General features: G+C 35.7%; 1 long non-coding RNA gene across 1 annotated transcript; it reads left to right on the plus strand.

Annotated features, from left to right (window-relative positions):
• On the plus strand, positions 707-9,018 carry LOC102158494. The gene is made up of 3 exons (XR_002346501.1): positions 707-1,286; positions 2,667-2,735; positions 8,867-9,018. It is a non-coding gene; the product is annotated as an uncharacterized LOC102158494 (long non-coding RNA).

The following is a 10,155-nucleotide window of genomic DNA, read 5'->3' on the forward strand; positions in this document are numbered from 1 at the left end:
TGTTTAGGGTTTCCATTGCTGTGCGGAAACTTTGAAGTTTGATTAAGTCCCATTTGTTTATTTTTGTTTTTATTGTCAATACTCTAAGAGGTAGATCAGAGAAGATGTTGCTGTCATTTTTGTCGGAAGTGTTTGGCCTATGTTTTCCTCTAAGAGTTTTATACTGTCTGGTCTTATATCTAGGTCTTTGATCCATTTGGAGTTTATTTTTGTGTATGGTGTTAGGGAGTGTTCTAATTTCATCCTTTTGCATGTGGCTGTCCAATTCTCCCAGCACCAATGACTGAACAAGCTGTTCTTTCTCCATTGTATATCCTTGCCTCCTTTGTCATAGATGAGTTGGCTGTAGGTCCGTGGGTTTAATTCTGGGCTTTCTATCCTGTTCCACTGATCTATATTCTGTCTTTGTGCCAGTACCATACTGTTTTGATGATTATTGCTTTGTAGTATACTCTGAAGTCCGGGAGTCTGATTCCTCCAGCTCCACTTTTCTTTTTCAGGATGTCTTTGGCTATTCTGGGTCTTTTGGGCTTCCAAACAGACTTTAAAATATTTTGTTCAAGTTCTGTGAAAAATACCATTGGTAATTTGATAGGGATTGCATTGAATCTGTAGATATACTAATGTTATAGCACTTAGCCCATTGAATAACAGTTGTTTGATCTTGCCTAAGGAATGGCGTTTTCAATCAGTGTCTGTTGCTTAAAGTATATGATCAATAATGATTTATTTAATTATTGAATGAATAATAAATTCTTTGTCAGATATTTCTGCTATTTAGTTTATGAGAGAACTGTCGTTTTTATCTTATGTATTTTGTGGAAATGGAAAATAGAAATTTAAGAGAATAATAATAGACATACTCATATCCAAAAAAGTGTTCAGTGGGATTTTCTTTTTTTTAGACAGTGTGAGGTGTGGACTTCTTTCTTTTTTTCAGTGTTATGATATCTACAGGGTTTAACGTAGAATATAGGCTTACCAAAGAAAATTCTTTCAAATCTATATAAAAATTTACTTAGGTTTTCAGAAGCCCACCATGAACTGAAATTCTACTCAGACATTATATATGGGTAGTTTCATGACTTTTCCCTTTATGCTATTTAAAAGTGTTTTATAAAATGGTTCTTTACTTTTGTTTCTTGATTTAGCACTGACTTTGATTTCTCAATGAGTCCTCTGTGGTCTGATATGTCTTAAGCTGAATGGGGCTTGTGGTTCCATGGAAATCTTGAGTCGTCTTCCTCACATTTGGCATTGAAATGGCAGTAGTTAGTAAAGATGGGGTAGGTACTTACAATAACAATTGTAACTTAATTCTTCATAGCAAGACATGATGAAGAGTAATTGAATTTACCAAAATGTACCTAGAAAATTTCTAAGATTCTAATTTCTATACTTTAATTATTGTTTATACCTTTTCTTTTGTTTGGGTTCAGGGCATTTTAAGCCCCTGGAGAAATAATGATTGCTTGTTTCATGGAATTTTTGGCAAATGCCATGCTCTTAATGAGTAATTAAGTTCCCTTGAGGAGGGACACAGTCATTTAGCATCCTGAGTGTTCTGAAGGTAGTATTATTGCATTAATTTTTTTAACATATTGTATGTAATTTGGGTATCAACTCTTAGCATAGAGGAGAATAAGACAAACTTGATCTTTGATTTGACTTGTATCAATTATTAAAGACATACTGTGTTTCTGATGTGTCTGGCATTGTGGTAGTACTAAGTAAGAAAGAGAACATGAGCTTAATTCTTATACCAGAGATTAAGAAGAGAGTAGTAAGCAAAAGAATTATAGCATAAGGTGGCAAATGCTATAAAGGAATTGTAAAAAAAGAACTTCTAGATAGATGGATATGACCCTGAGTTTAATGAATCCTTTACAGAGAAGGTATTTTTGAGCTGGATGTTGGATGATGAATAAGGGTTAATCAGGGCATAAAAGAGGAAGATTAGTCAATGCAGGGGCAGCAGCATGTTCATACACTTGAGTTTATCAAGGGGTGATTTTTCATGAATTAAAGAGGTTGTAGTGGAAGAGGCTGTAAAATTTTAAGTTGTTACAGTGACTTATTGTTGGTTGAAGGAAATCTAAATACTTCAACAAGGTGTTCGAAAATATTCTATTTTAATAGCTTCAGTAAATGCATATCCATTATTGATTCTGCCTACTTCCTGTGGTAGTCCCTTTGCTTTAATGACTTGGTCTCATTAATGTATTACACATGTGCCTGAAGACCTTCTTGATAAATCTAACGCTATTCTATTTATTCCCTTACTTTGGACATGTCCTCTCCACTGTGGCCATCATTCTCTAATTGTTTAAGATATGTTTGCTTTAGGAGTTCCCTGATGGCCTGATGGTTAAGGACTCAGTATTATCACTACTGTGGCTCAGATTACTGCTGTGACTTGGGTTCGATCCTTGTCCTGGGAACTTCCAAATGCCATGGGTGAGGCAAAAAAAAAAAATGTGTATTTTACAATAGGAACATTTGTGGAATAGAGACTATGTACCTTCTATTTCTGTTGTTTATATAGTGCTCAGCAAAGAGCAACTAACCATAGGATATGTATAAGTTGTTGAGAATTGCTACTGTAGCTCTAAATAAATTTTTATAGATTTTAACTATATTAATTTTTATTTACTTTGATTTTCAAGGCATCTGTGTCTTGTGAAAAACATGGAGGAAAGTGTATTTGAGACCTGTCTTTGCTGTTTATTAATTGTGTGAGTATACAATTAAATGTCATAGCATGGATTAAGTGATATGTAGAATTCCTTCTAGTTCAATATATTCTTCTGGAACAGGGTAAGGAGAACTCTGGATGATTTTGATGTGTGTATTATTGATATCCTCTGTCCCCTAACTCCTATACCCCCAGGTATGATGATTCTCATATTTACTTTTGTGATTGATTTCCCAATATCTATAATGATCTGAAAGAGTGCTATAAAATTTCCAAAAATTACAAATAATTCACTTAGATCTTTTGAAAAATATGCTCCATAGTACACTTTATATATGTAATATCCAGGAAAAGAGATCCAGTAGGCAAAGTTACAAGACAAGATGGCAAATCAGCCATTCTAGGTATTAGAGAGTAATAGATTCTTTTTTTTTTTTTTTTTTTTTTGTCTTTTGTCTTTCTTTTTGTTGTTGTTGTTGTTGCTATTTCTTGGGCCGCTCTCGCGGCATATGGAGGTTCCCAGGCTAGGGGTTGAATCGGAGCTGTAGCCACCGGCCTACCCCAGAGCCACAGCAACGCGGGATCCGAGCCGCGTCTGCAACCTACACCACAGCTCACGGCAACACCGGATCGTTAACCCACTGAGCAAGGGCAGGGACCGAACCCGCGACCTCATGGTTCCTAGTCGGATTCGTTAACCACTGCGCCACGACGGGAACTCCAAGATTCTTAAAAAAGAAAATTTCAAAGTAAGACGTTTGTGACCAGTACCAGTTTTGGATTTGATTCTGGTTACTTATTGTTGTGTAACAACTCACTCCCAAATGTAATTACTTAAAAAAGAACAACTAGTATATATTTATTTAGCCTTCAAATTTGCAGGGGTCAGTGAAGAAGGTCCACATTGCTCCACAAAGTATCAGCCAAGGCAGCTTGGTTGGGGGGCTGGATCATTTCTAAGGTGACTCACTTACATGGCTTTGACTCAAGTTGGCAGGGAGCTCAGTTAGGGCTGAAGGCCAGTCACCTTGGTTCCTTTCCATGTAGTACTCGAACTTCCTCACAGAATGGTGGCTGAGTTCCAAGAGAGAATGTCCCAAGAGTCAGGAAGTATAAGCTGCCAAATTTTTTAAAGCCTGGTGTGGAAACTGGCACTGCATTACTTCTGATGTATTCTGTTGGTCCATCAGTCACAGAGCCCAGACTTGAGGAGAGGAGACATTGACCCCTTCTCTGGATAGGGCTGATTCAAGTAATTTGAAGGAATGTTTTTAAACTGCTTTAATTTTCTTCAATGAAAATAGTATAGTTTTTATTATGATATTTTCATTTTTTTATAGAGGCAAATAATACAGAAAAATTTCAGGGCTCTTTTGTTATGGTATTTGGAAAAATTCTAGGTCTGCTTTAGTAAAACTATTCTGTCTCATCATCTGTCATGTCTTCCTTAATGCTGTATTGAGTTAGCTAAGCACATATTTGTGTTTTATAAAATATTTACATTTGAGATTTATTAGGTTAATTCTCTATGCGTTCATTGAATGCTTTTGTTAATTACAGTTTAGGCTTGGAAGTGAATTTGTGTGTGTGTGTGTGTGTGCACACTCACACAGGTATGCTGATCTTTATAGAATACTTTACTTTGTCATTTTTCACATTTTTATGACCTTTCACCAGCTTTAGGTCAAGTCCTCTTTTCTATCAGGCTTTAATAGATACTGCAAAGGGACAGTGGGAATTCCCTTTAAAGGAAGATGGTGAAAGCACTGAGAGTATAGCATTTCTCAGTATAGCTTTAGAATTCAGAATCTCAATATTGGAAAAGTGCTTTGAAACTCGTATAGTTCAGGTATTCATCAACCAATAGCTAGAATTCCCTTTGTAGCATTTCTGCCAAGTAATTATCCAGCCTAAAGAGAATTCCAGCAGTCTTCTAGTCTTGTGTGGTAGTGGGTTTCATCTTCAAACATTTATGCATTTTAAAATCCTGTCCTCTTATTGAGTTAAACTTACATCTCTGTAACTTCTTAACATACATAAATTCTAAACCCTCTTGCCCATGAAAAGCTTTCAGAATTGCAGTTATTTACCATGGCTGTTTATTACTCTCTTAGTTTTTCTTACTCCAAACTCAACAGTCTTATTTCTTTCAACTGTTCCTTTTGACATGGTTTGAATGACTTTCCACTTAGTCACTTACCTCTGAATATATTTTAGTTTGCTTGTGTTTTTAAATATTGCTTAATATATAAGAAGAGCATAACACTATTGTTAAAATACTGAACAGTATTTAAGAAGTGAATACAGCCTCCAGAAGCAGTCTGGCAGGGAACCCTTCCATGATGTTCTTAGCTGTTTATTTTCAATTTAAAATAGGTACAGGGTGCCTGCTTGAAGTTCCAAAGTCTGCTCAATCTCTTCCTCACATTCTGTCTCCAAGACTGTGTTGTGACTGCGCTGTGGATTTTAAATCTGGAAGAGGAAAAGAAGTCTATTTCATTTATTTCTAATGCTGTAGATACCTAGTTCCTTTTTTTCTAGACTATCTACAATTTAGCAATCTTGAAATGTAGTGAAGCATTTATTAGGGAAATGATTTTCCAGCTTTGTTGTTCTTTTCTTTATCAGATTCTTTGAAAATAATTGTTTTAGGGTATATATAGCAAACATAACAGACATTTAAAAAAACTTTAAGATAAATTAGTGAAGTATTTCTTAGTAAACATACATTTTATATATTTTCAAGTTACCAGTTAACAAAAATATACAAAGATAAAGGAGAGGAATGATATATGTATGTTAGTTTCTGTGTTTAATTATATAAATAATTGTAAAAGGACTGATTGTCCCCATGCTGGAGTATTGATAACTGAATCTGAATTTCCTTGATGTAGGTTAGGATGCATAACATTCATGCATTCAGGCTACCTTCAACTCCCCAGGTCAATTAATTTCTCATTATTAAAGCTAATGAGTTAAATTCCCTAAGTCAGTTGTGGATATGAACCTTTTTTGTGACAACATGGAGGGCAGATTTTTCTTACATATTCCTAATGAGTTTACTTCAGTCTATTTCTTTGTAAAGTTTGGTAATCCATGTATTTGATAAGAGATATAGTTGATAAATATGTAGGTACAATGCTAAATTTTCTTAATGGTTAGTTAATTTTGAGGGATATTTTTAGTTATGAAAATGTCAAAACTGGTAGGAAGAGGCAAGAAAGAAGAATGGTTAGTTTAGGGCTGACATGTTAAGTGTTGCTGCTTGCGGTTGCCAATCTATTATTCCTTTGGGTATAGTCACGTGTTCTCTAGAGTTAGCACTGGTTATACAACCATCAGGAGGCATTTTGTGATAAGGATAGAGAAATGTTGTGACACTGTAACAAGTTAAACTGTTGTTATAAAAACAAATTTTTACTGTGCCTGTACTGTCCATGTAATGTGGAGACTTATTGTTTCATCATCCACTGACCTGGAAGCCCCTTCTTAGAAAAACTTGCATAAAGTATGTGCCTGCTACCCTTCTTAAATACTATAAATGCATAATTAAAATCTCCCATGGTGGAAATGATGGATGAAAAATGTGATTCAGGAGCTCCCTCTGTGATGCAACAGGATTAGCAGCATCTCTGCAGCTCCAGCATAGTGTGTTAAAGGATCTGGAGTTGCCACGTCTGCAGCATAGTTCATAATTGCAGCTGGGTTCTGATCCCTGGCCTAGGAACTCCATATGCCATGGGGTAACCAAAAAAGGAAAAAGAAAAAAAAAAGGGGGGTGTGTGATTCAGATTAATAGGAAAGCTTTAGCCAAGAAACTACTCTTGTTTCTCTAAGATCAGGCCATTTTGGATTTGCCAAACCAAAATATAAATTCTACTATTGGTTTGTCCTGAGTGGCTTTTTTCCTCTTTGAAATGGAGACTTATTTTGTAAATGATACATGAAAAAAAATCATATTTAACATAAAAGGTATCAGTCCAAGGAGTGCAGTTCTAAAAAGGAAATCAGAAAGGCAAACTGTACAATATTTGGGGGAAATTTCCTTTTTTTGTTTTTATATACAATTACCCTGTGCATGAAAAGATTTTCAGTTGTACTAGATATTACATAACACTGTTCTGTGAATATGAAATAGAATAGCTGAAATTTTAGTTTGAAGTACATACAAATATAGAATCTGAGAGCTAAATTATCTAGCTTTCCATACAAATGTTATTTATGCCTCTTCTTAAACATTTCTGGAGCTGGAAAACTTTCTGTTTAATTCTGTGGCTGTTTCCCTTTTAGGGAAATTGTAGTTGAAAGACAGTTCTCACACTGAATTAAAAATATACCCCATAGCACTTACCTTTTGTCTGAATTTTGACCTTTCTACATGATAGTTCTTTACATACTTGAAGATAACAATCATGCATTCTTAAATTTTCTTTTGCAGCCTTTTTCTTATAACAGTTTTGATTTCTTTTTTGCCCCATCTGGTCACTATTTTAAAGAATTTTATTAAAATTGCTATTGAACATTTGGGATATTATTATAAAGAGTCAGTGATTTTCCTAATAAGCTAATAATTCTCATTTCAATTAAAATGAAAAAAAAAAAAACCCACCTAATTCATATAGCTCAGTGTCTGTCTTGCTAAGGTCAGAGGCTGGAAATAACACCAAGGTGAGTTCAGGCCATTTGTAAGGGAGAATTTTAACTGGAAATGAAATACAAGGTTCATGTTTGTTGTTTTTCCAAAATTTGAATTGAGGCAGCCTGCTACAAAGATGGCACAGGCTATTACCACATAGAGTGATTTTAGGTAACAAGTAGGGACTGTTTTGCATCCATATTTTCTGCTTCTATGCATTTAACTTCTTAGCTGCAATAGGGAAGAGTCTATGGCAAACAGTAAAAATAAAATTTATTGGACAACTGTGGATTCGGAAATGATGGACAGTAAAACACAGGAACCGGAGCAACCTTAAGAGATCTAGGGCAAGAAAGAAAGCACATCCATTTTAGGGTGCTTGTCTCACTTGGGATGGAAACCAAAAATTGTCAGTCTTTGAGACACTCTCTCTAAGCTTAAAATCTAGAAGGCCAGAGTGATTGTCCCACTGTACCTTTGTTCAAGGGTAAAGGTAGCATCTCGGCAAAATCTGAGCATTGTACAGGGAATAGCAAGATATGACCACTGTCCTCCTAGCTTCTGAATACCTTTAATATGTCTAATAAGAACAAAGCTTTTAGCTATATGAATCTATATTGTATTTGATAAGAAAATTCAGATAAGAAAGCTATTTGTGACACATTTAGTCCGAGTTTTAAATGAGAGTCAGGAGATCCTCTTCTAAGAATTTTATTAGTAAGATACAAGAAGCAACATAAATGCATTGATTGCTTTGCTTGAGGTCTGTGGCTTTTCTAGAAGGGTTCTACAGAGGAGAGTTGGGTGCTTGGTGGGGCAAACCCCAGTTGTTTTAAAATTTTGCATTGGCCAACCCCTCCCAAAGCAAGCTTTTACTGCGATATTTATATTAATTTAAAGGGTAGATATTTATTTATTTATTTTTTATTTATTTAAAGAAATATTGGTGATCCCGTCATGGCACAATAGAAACTAATCTGACTAGCATCCATGAGGGCACAGGTTCAATCCCTTGCCTCATTCAGTGGGTTAAGGATCTGGTGTTGCCATGCGCTGTAGCGTAGGTCACAGACACGGCTCGGATCTGGTGTTGCTGTGGCTGTGGTGTAGAAGGACAGCTACAGCTCCGAATTCCATATGCCATGGGTGTGGCCCTAAAAAAAAAAAAAAAGAAAAAGAAATTTTGTTAGGGCCATACCTGTGGCACATGTAAGTTCCCAGGCTAGGGGTCGAATTGGAATTGGAACTGCAGCTGCAGCTGCTAGCCTATGCCACAGCCGCAACAACAATGAATCCAAGCTGTCTGTGACCTATGCCTCAGCTTGAGGAAATGCCAGATCCTTAACCCACTGAATGAGGTCAGTGACCAAGTCCCCATCCTCCTGGATAGTAGAAAGATTGTTAAGCTGCTGAGCCACAACAGGAACTCCTACAGGGTAGACATTTAAAGCTACTTCTGAGGAATTTATTGTTGCCACTGTCTTGATGGTCACTCTAGATTCTACTGCCTGCTAGTTTCGGTTTGTCTTTTTCAGGAGTCTGAGTTTACTTTGCCCTGCAGTGAGAATTGTGGTTGATTTGGAACAGAGAAGAGATTATTGGGCAAATGATTGGCCTTGGACCCCTTGCTGGAGAGCATATCAAGGAGACTGTGGAGATCAAGGATGGTCTGGGAGAATATGTCCTGTTTAAAGTAACTATCAAATACCAATAATCGTAGTGCACAGAAGTAGGCAGAAAGATTTGAATTCTGATTTGGAAAGGGCTATTCTTTTTTAAAATTGAAGTATACTTGATTTAAAATATTGTATTAGTTTCAGGTGTACAGCAAAGTAGTTCAGTTATATATATATGTGTGTGTGTATATATATATAATGTATACATGTGTATTAGATTATATTTCATCATAGGTTATTACAGTATATTAGGTTATTGAATATAATTCCCTCAGCTATATAATAAATCCTAGTTACTTGTCTATTTCTGTATAGTATTTTGTATGTTAATCTTATACTCCTAATTTGTCCTTCCTTCCCTCCCATTCCTCTTTGATAACCATAAGTTTGTTTTCTATGGCTCTATAAGTCTGTTACTATTCTGTATATAGATTTATTTGTATTATTTTTTAGGTTCCTCATATAAGTGATATCATATAGTATTTGGCTTCCTCTATCTGACCTATTTCACTAAGTGTAATACTCTCTAGGCCCATCTGTGTTGCGGCAAATAACAGTATTTCATTCATTATTATGATTAATATTTTATTGTGTATATATACCACATCTACTTAAGCCAGTTGTTCATGGATGGGCACTTGGGTTGTTTCCATGTCTTGGCTATTGTAAATAATGCTGCTATGAATGTCGGAGTGCATGTATCTTTTTGAACTAAAGTTTTCATCTTTTTGAGATACATACACAGGAGTGGGATTACTGGAACATATAGTAGCTCTGTTCTTAGTTTTTAAAATAACCTCCCCAGAAAGACAAAGACAAATACCATATGATATCACTTATAACTGGAATCTAATATCCAGCACAAATGAACATCTCCTCAGAAAAGAAAATCATGGACTTGGAGAAAAGACTTGTGGCTGCATGATGGGAGGGGGAGGGAGTGGGAGGGATTGGGAGCTTGGGTTTATCAGACACAACTTAGAATAGATTTACAAGGAGATCCTGCTGAATAGCATTGAGAACTATGTCTAGATACTCATGTTGCAACAGAACAAAGGGTGGGGGAAAGATGTAATTGTAATGTATACATGTAAGGATAACTTGATCCCCTTGCTGTACAGTGGGGGGAAAAAAAAAGCACTAAAAAA

Source organism: Sus scrofa, chromosome 8, assembly GCF_000003025.6.
Source record: "Sus scrofa isolate TJ Tabasco breed Duroc chromosome 8, Sscrofa11.1, whole genome shotgun sequence".
Classification (NCBI taxonomy): Eukaryota; Metazoa; Chordata; class Mammalia; order Artiodactyla; family Suidae; genus Sus; species Sus scrofa.